This window comes from Geospiza fortis, unplaced genomic scaffold, assembly GCF_000277835.1.
Source record: "Geospiza fortis unplaced genomic scaffold, GeoFor_1.0 scaffold66, whole genome shotgun sequence".
In the NCBI taxonomy this organism is placed as follows: domain Eukaryota; kingdom Metazoa; phylum Chordata; class Aves; order Passeriformes; family Thraupidae; genus Geospiza; species Geospiza fortis.
The window spans coordinates 3,573,054-3,585,538 of record NW_005054312.1 but is presented as its reverse complement, the minus strand read 5'-3'; the positions used below and the strand labels follow the sequence as shown (position 1 = coordinate 3,585,538).

At 38.0% G+C, this 12,485-nt stretch overlaps 1 long non-coding RNA gene across 1 annotated transcript; it reads left to right on the top strand.

Annotated features, from left to right (window-relative positions):
• Positions 1-6,347: 6,347 nt before the first annotated feature.
• On the top strand, positions 6,348-9,420 carry LOC115947733. The gene is made up of 3 exons (XR_004081583.1): positions 6,348-6,390; positions 7,572-7,652; positions 9,314-9,420. It is a non-coding gene; the product is annotated as an uncharacterized LOC115947733 (long non-coding RNA).
• Positions 9,421-12,485: the final 3,065 nt, after the last annotated feature.

Here is a 12,485-nt window from a genome sequence, read left to right as displayed (position 1 = left end):
TCAATGGACAGGTGTGGAACTGGTGTGCTGGAGTTCATGGCTATAGTGTAGCTGTGCTCTAACCCATGTACCCACTATAACTGTTAACTCATGTCTCCAGCAGGGCAGCCACACAAAACCTGACACATTTTGTATACAATAACCTGCCAGGATAAACCTGCTGTTAGATATACCTTGCAAATGTAGACAAATGTGGTTACAGTAGATGAACTGGAATGAAGATGTTTCTTCTATCAGCTCTGCTGTTGATTTTTTGTGTGAACTTTGGTCACTTTATAGCTCTATTCATCATTACTTTTCCTGCTCTTATCCGAAGAATGGTGAGATAACAACTCTCTCAAAGGCAGCGAGCCATCATGTGCCAAAGAGATCTGAAATCACCAGATAGAAGGTGGCTCTCACAGGACAGCAATGGGATGTATCAAATATCGATGCTACGGTTTCTTTTTAAATAGTACTGGACACTGGATTTTCATCAGAATTTATTGGAAAGTTTTATTTCTTTGTTGGCATGACAAAGATGTTCTTTTATTGGTATCTCGGGGAGGTTAATTGCATTGGAGTGTTTTGTTTTAAAGTTCAAACCTTCAGTGAATGCAGAGCTGCTTTTTTATCATAAGATTTCATCACACACCCTGTTCCTGGGGGATTTTTTGGCTGTTAACAGTCCTATTGGATCAAATTTTATTTCAGTAGATTTTATATTCTCTGGTATTGCCACCTTTCTTCAACTCTTGAACTCTTACAGACACACACCCTGTGTAGGCTCTGAATGTAGGTTTTATTGAACAGGTGAAATATTTACTGAACCATAATAAGCCCCATACAGTGCTCAGTAAATGACACATGTATATTGTTTTGGAAAATGCTCTGAGATCCTGCAGGGTGAGGAGTTGAAAATACTCCTTGTTACATAGATGCCTTTGCATAATGGACCTCAGGTACCACAGAGTCAGTTTAGAAGCCAAAAGAGAATATAAAGCCACACTTCCCAAAATGGTGCTGTGTGCACACCTAGGGAACGCTCCATGGCTACCAGTTTTCTAAAGGAGAATGTCAGGAATGTGGACACAGAACAATATAATTCCTGTGTTCATGTAAGTGTGAATAGTGTCAAGCTCCATGCAGCTTTTTCCACCTGGCACACTGTGTGCATTTTTAAATAAGGCTTCACAAATTAGACGATCATGTAGCACAGAAGGCAGTTCATTGCAGGAGGCTAACCAGCTTAATTCCAGCTAATGGTATGGTTTTGGCAGTAATTTCATAAGGAATCGGTCCTTTTCCTTGCCATCAAGAGGAAGATATGGCCCAGAATCCACACTGAGGGGTGTGAGTGACAAACAGTTTGGAAAAGGTTTACATCCTGTGCCATGCATAATTTAGGGAAACTGGTAGACACTCTTACTATTTGATAAATCAACTGATTGTGTAAGTAACTGAGACAGCAGCATAGGCACTGATGTCCCAAGCTGGCACTATGAAATAGCACAGAAGTAGTGAAATTATTCTGAAAGTGTTGGAAACAATAGAACCTCTTAATAATTTTAGTTAGTGGTTTTAATTAACTTCTAAATTAATTGTTTCATTGTTACCTATATATATATTACAAATAGTATGCTATTCTTAAATTACTCTTAGCCAGCATTTAGCAAAGTCATCATAAGCAGCTAGTGTGGGAATAGAGCTTGGGAAAATTAATGAATCTTTAAGTTTTGCTAAGCTAACCATGATTTGCTTCAATGAACAAGGCCTGGTAGAGAGTGATGTATTGTTGAAATTGGATACAAAAACCACAGAATTTATGGACTACAAGGACTTTTGCAGAAACCAGAAGATAGAGAAGAAGCTAATAAAGACTCAGTATATGGGTGTTGAAAAGTCTCTACCTGGAAAAAATACTAAAAAGACTGAAAAATATAAACTAACTAGCATGAGAAGTGAAAAAACAATAACCAATAGAAAACATGATACCGATTAATGAAAGACAATTGTGTAATTTAGAAACAATGAACATTAATTTCTTTGTTTGCTAAAAATGTATAAATAAGTGAATGAGTTTTGTATCTGCATTTGTGTAGAGGCCTGAATTTTGTTGGCCCCACACACACCTCCAGGCTAGGAATAAGGTCATGCCTTAGTCACTGACACTAAAAAGACAGTGTTAAAGTCTTATTTATCCTGACAGTTTCAGAGGATTTTGTTGCTGAAATGTCATTCAGCATTCACAGCCCTGCCTCTGCTGTGACTTGCCGTAGCCTCTCAGCAGTCCCTGTGTCTTCTGAAAACACTGCTTAAGGTTCCCTGTAAGCTGAGACTAATAGAGCTGTGCCAAAGAAAGATCTGCAGCTAGCCAAATAACCAAATAACCTGTCTGCCACAGCATGTGTCTTATCATCTGTTCAGCAATAAAAGGCTTTTAATTAGTTAAGTGTGATAGTCTATATCTCTGGTCAAACTTTAGTTTCATTGCCTTAGCAAAATCAACTGGTTAAAACTGGACATCTGTTTCTCTGAAGGAATGGAAACTATGATATGACAGCAAACTCTTCAGGCTGTCACCTTCTACCCAAAGTTTTCTAAGTCAAAAAGAAGCTAAAATCCATTCTCATAAAGGCACAAAATTTGGCTCAAAGGGCAACAAGGAATGACAGAGTTGTTTTATATCTTAAATGTGAAATACAGTTTGCCACGTGACAAGTTTGAATGCAGAAGTCAGTTATCTGACTTGCTTCCTGTTAAATGTTATCTCGTTCAGAAATTGCAAACAAGATCTTTATTGCATTATTGTCTCAGATGACTGTTCAAACTATTGAAAAGGGGCATATGTGTGGCTCAAAGTTAATATTTATGCACTGAATTCCTGCAAAAGAACTGTGACCATACCTACAAAGCATAGCCCAGCTGTGCACTCTGTGTGCCAGTTCCTTGGGTGGTGCTTGGACTGTTGCAACATTGCAGTGCTAACATTCCCCAAAGCTCTTGCTGGCAGTTTCAAGGCATGATGTAACAAATCTTCTGCGGGTGGAATGCTGCCCAGCTCTGAGGTAGTTTGCTTGGTTTGGTTTTGACTTCTGCATAAACAATTTGCATGTTGATTTTTAACATGGTAATTTAAAAGGCGGACTGTGCCTACACCATTTCCTGTTTCTTCCACAGATTCCTTGAATAAAGCATTTAGTCAGCTTCACTTTGCTTATTTTATGATTTTCCTTTGTTTCATTACAGTTCACATTTAATTTGAATGCTACTGAATATTTCTTCCAAATATACACAATGTAAAGAACTTTTCATTTATAGAGGCTACTCGTCCGTGCCAATCACTGTTATCAGATTTGCACTGAAATATTCACTACTGAAATATGCTGTGTTCTCATACTACCCATGAAATAACTTACATAAGGCACTCCTGTTTCCATAATCCAAATTCTCACCATAATTACCAGATCAGTAATAACAGAACAAAATCAATTGGCAATTAGGCCCAAGTCCAAAAAGGACAAAACACAGCTCTACTTTGTTTTACACACTTGTCTTTATCATTTAATCCTGTACAGAGATTATATTGAATATTCAGGTTATTGATTATCTTTAAGGTAGGCTACAAAAGTTGTAAAAATCTTCAAACACCTATTAAATTTATATCATCATCAATGAACAGAAAGGCAAATCCCCAGTGACAGCTTCATTTGGTCTAAACAGAGCTGCTTTGAAAACAGCAAATTTACAGATTTGCACCATTCCAGAATCAGACATACATGTACACTGAAATATACAGAAGCTAAATATTTCCATGCAATAGAAGCTGTGGAGTCAGATGTTCTAAAAGCTACCAAACAATTTCTATTAGGAAAGGGCAGAAAGGTCTGATCTAGCAGTAATGCTGAAAGGCAAAAGGAAATATTTCCATTTAGAACATGATTAAAATTAGTTAGGGCTTCCAGGTCTGTAAAAGAACGGATTGGATTGGATTGGATTGGATTGGATTGGATTGGATTGGATTGGATTGGATTGGATTGGAGGGGACCTTACTGATCATCTAGAGAAGAGGCTTGCAGCAGCCAGGTTCAAAGCAAACAAGAAAGGTAATTTTTCATGTGACAGGTGGTGGACCTGTGCAACATCTTGTCACAGTTGCAGATAGTAAAGCTCACAGGGGCACAAAGAGAGGTCTTCTAAGGGTTACTTAAGACTGCCAAAAATTCAGCCCAAGGAAAGATGGCTGGAAACAGCTGGAGTGCAGGAATGTGTTAGGAGAAATGTCATTCCTGCCTGCCTTGTGCTTCTTTCCTGGGCCTCTCTGTATGGCCAGTGCTGGGCATGGGTCACTGGGCTAGCTGGGCCTCTTATCTGACCCAGAACACCCAGTACAGGTTCTTAGATGAGTCAGGTTCTTGGGTGAAAACATCAGTGATGCATTTCAGAGTAAATGAAGCCTTACCTCCTCAACCCCATCTAATAGTAAGCTTAACCATCTCTTCCTGTTCTAGAGCAGCACACTACCAAATAAGCCTGTTCTACGATTTGCTCCTAAATCAGCCCTCATAATCACAGCATGGCAAAATCTGGATATGCTAATTTTTAATCAAATAAATTACCAACAAGTGCAAATTTGAAATACCAGCAAATACGTAGCCTAGTAGTCTGACATCCTCACACTCTGGCTAATTGATTCCTGTGTAACCTCAAAGAGTTAATAATACATTACATGATATACAGAATATATAACTCTTGGTATTCAAAGGTGTCACCACCTTGAATTTATATTGGCTATGTTTTTCTTGACTGAGTCATGCAATTACTCAAACAATGACAAAAAACTTACATTGTGGAGTGGTATAAAATCGTCTTCATGTACTAACAGAAGAAAGAGCAAAGGATAAATAATTAGGAAACAGCTTCCTAAACAATTATGAAAGCTTTGATTCAAATTTGATATTTGTTCAATGTGCTTTACTTGTAAAGTGAGGTGACTCCATCATCACAAGTCCTGCTGCAGAGTGGTCTGGGGAAACCACTAACACACTAACAGAGACTAATGAGCTTGTCCACAAGAAGTGACCAGTGCACAATAAAGCAGGAGATAAATCCACAGCATCTCAGCCAGATTGCAATAACTATTCTAGTCTATTTCCACATGCAGGAAAAAATTAATGTCACAGTATCTTATACCTGACAACTTAGACTTACCCAAAGTTAAAAATAAGTGACAGACACTGTGAGAAGTATCATGGTCTCTAGCCGCTAAAAACCTTCTCTCTATTGTCTAAAAATCATCTTTAGTCACCTGAAGTCTTTCCACCTTCACCTACAGAAAACATTGTAGTTGCCCATAGGAAGCACTGCACAGAGGTTATTTTATTAAGGAAATTTTGCATATACAGAAAAAACATTTTTCTTTGAAATACACTTGCAGCTATTAATTATAAAGTTGGGGGGAGGGCTGTGCTGGGTTTGACTGGAAGAAAGCACAGGTCTTTGAAAGTCATTGAGCTTGTCTTTTCCAAAGACTGTTCATACACAAGTGCATATCCATGAAGAAGCACAGTGGTTTGTTGGTTAGTAAACCAAGGGAGAAGAAGAACATCTATCAACAGCAGCACACTGAATTCACAGCCTTAGGAATAGGTAGAAAAACCAGATCCACAAAGTCAGTCTTGGTAGGTGAACTCACCTTTGCAACTCTGGGAGAGCTTTCAGGGGAGCTGCAGACTCAGTATCTGTCTTCTGCCAGCTTTATGAGATGAATAATTTCCATTCAGTGGGTGTGCTTGGACACATATGCACTCTGAATAAATAGATCACCCACAGACTCTACAGTATCTTTTACAAGTATTATCAAAATCAACTCAAAATCTCAAAATGGAGATTAATCAAAAAGATGTTGAGATGATACTGAAGCAGGTTCAGTGGTCTCTCTGGTCCACATGTAGTGGCCACATGTTCCCAAACAACCCAGACACAAACAAGAACAAACAAACTGTGGATTAAATATTTTGCCCTTCTTCTGGTACAAGCTGATATGGATCTTATTTGTATTTATGAAAGAATTAAAGCCATTTCAGTAATGTCACATTTCATTCAGTATGCATTTGCAGGTTAGCTATCAGGTAAAATCTGTTTTTCAGAGTAGATTTTGTTAAAAGCCTCCCTGAAAACCAGCACTATATCTTTACATTTTAGATGGGTTTGGCTTACTCTTGTTCTTGCTCAGACTGTAAAATAAAAGAGGAGCTTACTGGGATGCAGTGCTATAAAACTGGGGTGTTTACTATATCCTTTTAGCAATTTTTAGTCCTAAATTATGTATAGACACTTCATCTTATTGTGGATCTTTGTAGGATTATGGCCCAGAGAACCCTTGTTTTGAAAGAAGTACATGGCATGGAGGTAAGGCAAAATACTGGCTTAAATATTGTTAAGTGCCATTGAGTTCACCTCATTTGGCAACATCTTTCAGCAACCCTGGTTGCACTGCAGTTTATTGCAATAGTTATCATTTATTAACTCTTAAATTTCCTACAGTGTCTTATATTGTATTAATACAGTAATCCATGTGAAGAAGACATGGGCTCATTGGCCAAAAAAAGGTAGAGGTAGTAAGCAAGAGGAGAACTGTTCACAAACTGCTGGGGCACAAACTGGGGACATTAAATACACACAAGGCAGAACTCTGCTCAAAGAGACAGAGCTGCCTGCAAGAGAAAAATCTTCTGTAAGGAATAACATAAAACCAGACACCCAGACAGTGTTACTTCATAGAGTCAGAAGTCCAGGAAAAGAGTTTGTATATCAAGTTTTCTTGTATGTACACCAAAATAAACCACAAGCAATTTTGTGTAGATAATTTCTGGCTTCCTTTAGCATGCATGTTAATTATTGCAAGTGTTTTTAATTAATCAGAATTTTAAATATGGGAAACATGCTTTATGCAATAGAATGGGGTTCTACAGAAGCTTAAGCTTTCAACTACTCGAAGTATAACATAAAAAGGTTGTGTTCCATTTTAATTTACTATTCAAGGCTTTGCTATAATTTTGTGCAAACAGGCAATGAGGGACCACTAAAATGCAACTAGTCCTGCTGGCACAACCCTGCAATGAATTTAACATAAAGGTCTGTTTCTCTAATGCTAATTTAGTGAGGCTATAATCTGAAAGCAGAAACAGATTTAAATGAGATAATGGCAGAGGTTTACACTGCTTTTATTTTCTGCTACGGAAGATCTGGAGAAAATATTCCACCAAAGTGGCTGCATTTCACTCAATTTCCTGGATAAAGTTTATTGAATAAAATCCCACAAATTTAGAAGGAAATGCCAGAAAACTGAAATCAACAACAAACAGAAAACTGAAGAAAAGCAAAATAAATCAAGTGAGGAAAGGTTTGGCATTTAATCCAGGGGCAAGGGAGATTTTGAGAAGACTTAAGAATATAAGGCAATAAGGCAAGTATGCTTCTTTACTGCTTTCACTAAAACAGTCTGGAGCAAAGAATGAACATTGTGATATCTGAAGTACAAAATCAGTGCTTTTGAGATTATATTAATCAATTTACCTTTGTTTTTCCAGCAGCTGATTCAGTGTGTCTGCAACGTCTGCTGGATTCCACTTGAAATGCTCATATGAAGAAGATTCTCATTGATGAAATATGTGGGCCTACTTTTCTTTTTGTTTAACTATGTTTAAATGTACCCATAATTGCTTCCCCTTTCTCCTGAATGTTTCATACAGTCAATGTTTCCTGTAACTAAAGTAGGCACTTTTTAACTACTTGTCTGCACAGACTCTAGAAAAATAGTGACCTGAAGAATCTCTCCACATTTCACTGCAATTACATAACCATTACTATTAGTCTCAACTGCTACCCACTTCCAGAAGCTATTTTATCATAGACAGATAATTTCATAGTTCCTACAAGCAATGCATAAGAAACAGATTGTGACTTAACAGCAAATAACTACACGACCAAAACACTAAAATTTGATGGCAATTACATGAATGGTAGTGCATTACAAGGCAGCCCGCTATTACAAATGTAAAGCATAAACTGCTCTCCACACAATAGGTTTTGACACATATATTAAATAATATTTTGAGAAGCTTTCTTTTTCTAGCCTGACTTAAAGACTAAAAAAGGTTAAAAAAATATTTCAAAACTCTCCACCTATTGGTCAGAACTGAGGTTATTGCCTGTCAAGTATGATGTGCCCATTTATCTCATGTTAGTGTAAGAGCTATGGTCTGGCCTGATCTGATCGTACACAAGCAAGCTGCAATTTCCTTGCTCCTATTTACTTGATTTCCTTTTGCTCAATTTATGTGTGAAACTGGGAGCTGAAGCTACTGTCACTCAGGAGCTCTTACTGGTTGTGGAAATGAAGCTACCTGTCGTAACGCTGGACCTGTAATACTTCACCGGCTGAAGTACTAAGAAAATTTTCTGCAGAAATTGCTCAGGGCAAAATCAAATCCTCACTTAGTACAGGATCTTAATTTCACTCCTATGCAGGCAGTTGTGTGTGGTCTCTGGGATTTATGAAATACAGTGATTGAAAACTCTGCTGGAGAGATTGCTCTCTGTGCTCCTGGACTGAAAATGAGGAGCATCCCTCATAACCAGGCCCACTAGAGAGCATCTATTCTCTGCTGCTTCTCATTATCTGTCATTCAATTATAAAAGACTTCTATCCTTGATTTCTTGCATCAGTTATAATTTTACTTCAGGTTGTAAGAAATTCTCTCTGCAAATATATGATTTAGGATCTTACCTCTGAAATGCTGAATTTAACTCATTGTTGGTATTTATGAAACAATTCAGATGGTATTCCAGGACAAAGGAACAATTTCTCCTGCTCTTTTTTTTTTTCATGTCTCATTGTTTTTTAATAGATTTCCATTCCAAGTGTTGAAATTCTTCTATTCAGAAGGTCCCAACTTAATTTCCCACACTTTTTTTAAACAGTATTGAGAGGTCATTGAGAATAAAATAAGCAAAATAAGACTTGTATGACTTGAAAGCCATACAGCATTCTCATTGCATGAACTATCGTGCAGAATAACTTTACATGTCTCAGAAACAGATCTGCATAATAAGAGAAAGATTTCTCCTGTACGTGACAGAACTGTGAACATTTATATGAAAATTTTTCAAGTCTGATAAAAGGACAGATCAGTTTTCACTACTGTGGCTATGAATTAATTTACAAGGTTTCAGAAAGGTTCTATATTCTTCCCTTCTCTTCCAGATAAATCAATGCGCTTTTTTTTTCTTTTTTTTTTTCTGCATTTAAAAGGCAATTTTCTCCTTACAGAGGCAAAGACTATAAAGAAAGTGCTCAGGGATGGTGGCAGTCACCAGCAGCTACAAAACTTCAGGAACTGACATTCATGAGAAGAGTCCTCAGACAGAAAATAAGAGAAACAGAAGCATTAAGGGAGAAGACAATGCATAAAGGTGAAAGGAGACATGAAGAGGGATACCTTGAAGAAGAAGTCAAGATGCAGAAAGAATGGATTCACAAACGGAGGTCAAACCAGAAACCTGAGTGACTAAAAATTTGTATGAGACGTTTTAATAAAGCCAAGATAAAAGTAGATAAAAGTAGATATGAAATAAAAAAGTAAAACTTCAAAGTTAAATAATAAAACACTGAGTTAAAAAGTGAAAAAGGAGCAGCTCAATGAGCAACAGAATTCCTGATGACTGATTTCTTAAAAATGTGTTGCTTTTGACTACACTTTCCTTTGTCAAGGAAAATGCAAACTCTGAGTGAAGTTTTTCCTGGTGTTGACAATTAATAATAATTAATAATTGTACAGTCACTGGAACAAGGAGCACATGCTGCAGCCTTTCCAGTAGAAAAGGCAAGTGCAAATCTTTTTTCCTCACCCAGTCATCAATCTTCATGAAAACTGCAGGAAGTTGGTAGTTTTTAAGATCTTCACTGTTATTGCTGAGGTTTCAGCTTACCAATGGGTTAAAGAATGGGTCATTAGATTTAGATGCTCACATAAACACACACATAGCTGAATCAAATAAGCCTTAAGAAATAAGATAAATTGGGTGGAACAAATCCCAGTGGAAGAAGAGCTGGGGTTATGGAGTGGAAAGGAGATGAATGAGGCAAGACAAAGACAAAACTGACTTTGTCATGGCTCCAGGAAAAATAGTGACAGAGGAGGTAAAACATATTAAGACAGTGTTTAATAGAGACCTGAGAAGAAGGCAGAAGAGACTGATTTATTGAAAAGCAGGAGAGAAAGGGATGGGATGTGAAAAGGCTGTGACTGACTGCTTCTGAAGTAGGAAGGGAAGAGGAAGCTCTGGCTCCCCAGTGATAGGCAATATGGAAAAAGAGCTTTGAAGGCAGAAGAGAGCTCAGTAAACTGAAGGAGGAGATAATGAGAAGAAAAGTGAGTATATGCAGCAGTGGAAAATACAGTGATGCCACCTTACTGAAGTGACAGAAGGCAGTAGGCCCAGCAGCCAAGGACAGAGATGGGGAAAGGATAGGCTGACATAAGGATGAGCTGTGTGAAGACAATTGGGTAATGGGCATTAGATCACTTCTGCCTTGCAACTGTGTGCCAGGGTGTGAGGATGAAGCTGGAAAGGGCTGGCAGGCCTGCTCAGCTACTCTGTGCTGTGGACACTGCCAAAGGGGCAGGTGGAGCATAACTGGGAAATGCTTTGTTCATGAGAGAAATATTGAATTACGTCTGGTAATTATACAGCAAGGGAACTAATGATAATGATGTGCCTGTGTATCAGTGTCTCTGGGGGTATCAATTAATAATTTTTACCAGTCAAAGATGGTTGTGAACTCTCCAACAAGACATGGCTTCATCAGAGCAGCCTGGTATCAGCACTGGGATGAGATCTGCATTTTTGATGAATCATGGAGTGGGCATACAAGGTACTGCCAGCCCCTACAAGCAAGGCAGCCAACTGGCTTGAGGGCCTAGAAACCCTGAAGCTGCTTCCAGAGGGCAGACACATCCCAGCAATCCAGACCTGGGAAGGGAGCAGACACTGAGCAAAATTAACACAATCATGAAAGTCACAGCTGCTATTCAGGAGGTGGGCAGCACTGAGCCCAGTGAGCACCACACCAATTTCAGCCAGCAGCGGCTAGGGGTCATACTTCATTTCAGAAATCCCATGTGTTGGTATTTGCAGACTATCTTTTCAACAAAAAATCCATCTCACAGGAAACATCCGAAAATGGTGTCTTTCCCAGTCTAAATAAAATATATCTGCATTTCTAAGACTTGGCCAACTTTGTTTGCCACATATATTTACTGTTTTCAGGATCATAGGTTTCTGAGTCATGGTGAATCATTAAAAAGTTTTTGCGCTTGGAAATTTGTGCATCATTCTTCAACACACATCACTGATTTAATAATGGACATAAAGTCTTTCTGGCATGACTTGAGTCCTCTCAAATGCAGTTCATGCAAAGGGGAAGAGACCCTCAGTTGATGCTGCTCCAGATCAGCAAAGGTGCAGAACAGACAAATACAAACTGAGTCAATAAACTGTAAATGTTCATCATTGATGTTTTCTGAGGAAATATTTGTTCCTCAACTCAAGAGAAGTTTCAAAAATTTCAACCTATGGTTTACTGCACTTATATTTCACCATCTGAAAATTGGAAACAGGCTTCTGTACTCTGAGATGCAATCCCAATAATTTTAGTGTATACATAAGCCAGAAGATGCCTGTGGATCTTTTCTTGGGGACAGTGTGGAAGAGAATTTTTATGTTGCTGTTTGGATACAGCTTCACTAAAACCCAAGCTTTCTAAACACACAAAAGAAGACACAAAACTAAAAAGAGTTACTTTTCTTCCAAAAGGTTTCTTCAGCTAATTTTTCCTCCCTCTCACTATTTATGGCATCCCATTTCTTGACTTTCTCTATCATATTCTCTGAGGTTGCTGCAATATCCTGTCCTTCACACAGTCGAGGTTAGCCACAGTGACGTTACAGCAGCCTGCACAAGGATGATAAAAGCAGATTTGCTTCTCTGTCAGCCACTGCTGAAACACAGACATTGGAAACTGGTTAAGATCATAGGGTTTGTTTCTTGCAGTGACAAGCTGGCAGGAGCTACTCTCCTTGTTACTTATCAGGAAGAAGTTAGCTGCCTTTAACATGATCTCTCCTTGCTGCTGTCTTAACTGTTCTTTCAGTATCATTCTGACATAGACCAAGTCTAAAATGTCACCTTATCATGTTGCATGTTGTAGTTTAGAAAGAAATATTTCTATTACAAGAAAAAATAACCTTCTTTATCTGGATTTAGGATGTAAGTATAAATGGAAAATATAGAAAAAATATTTAACCCTCAACTGTGAGTACTATGTAACTGTAAGGTTATCTTTACTAGTACCATTACTGTCTCACATTTCAAGTATTTATAAGATAGACTCATCCTTCTAGATATAAACATTTTCCCTATATTATTCATGTGTTTTGTGT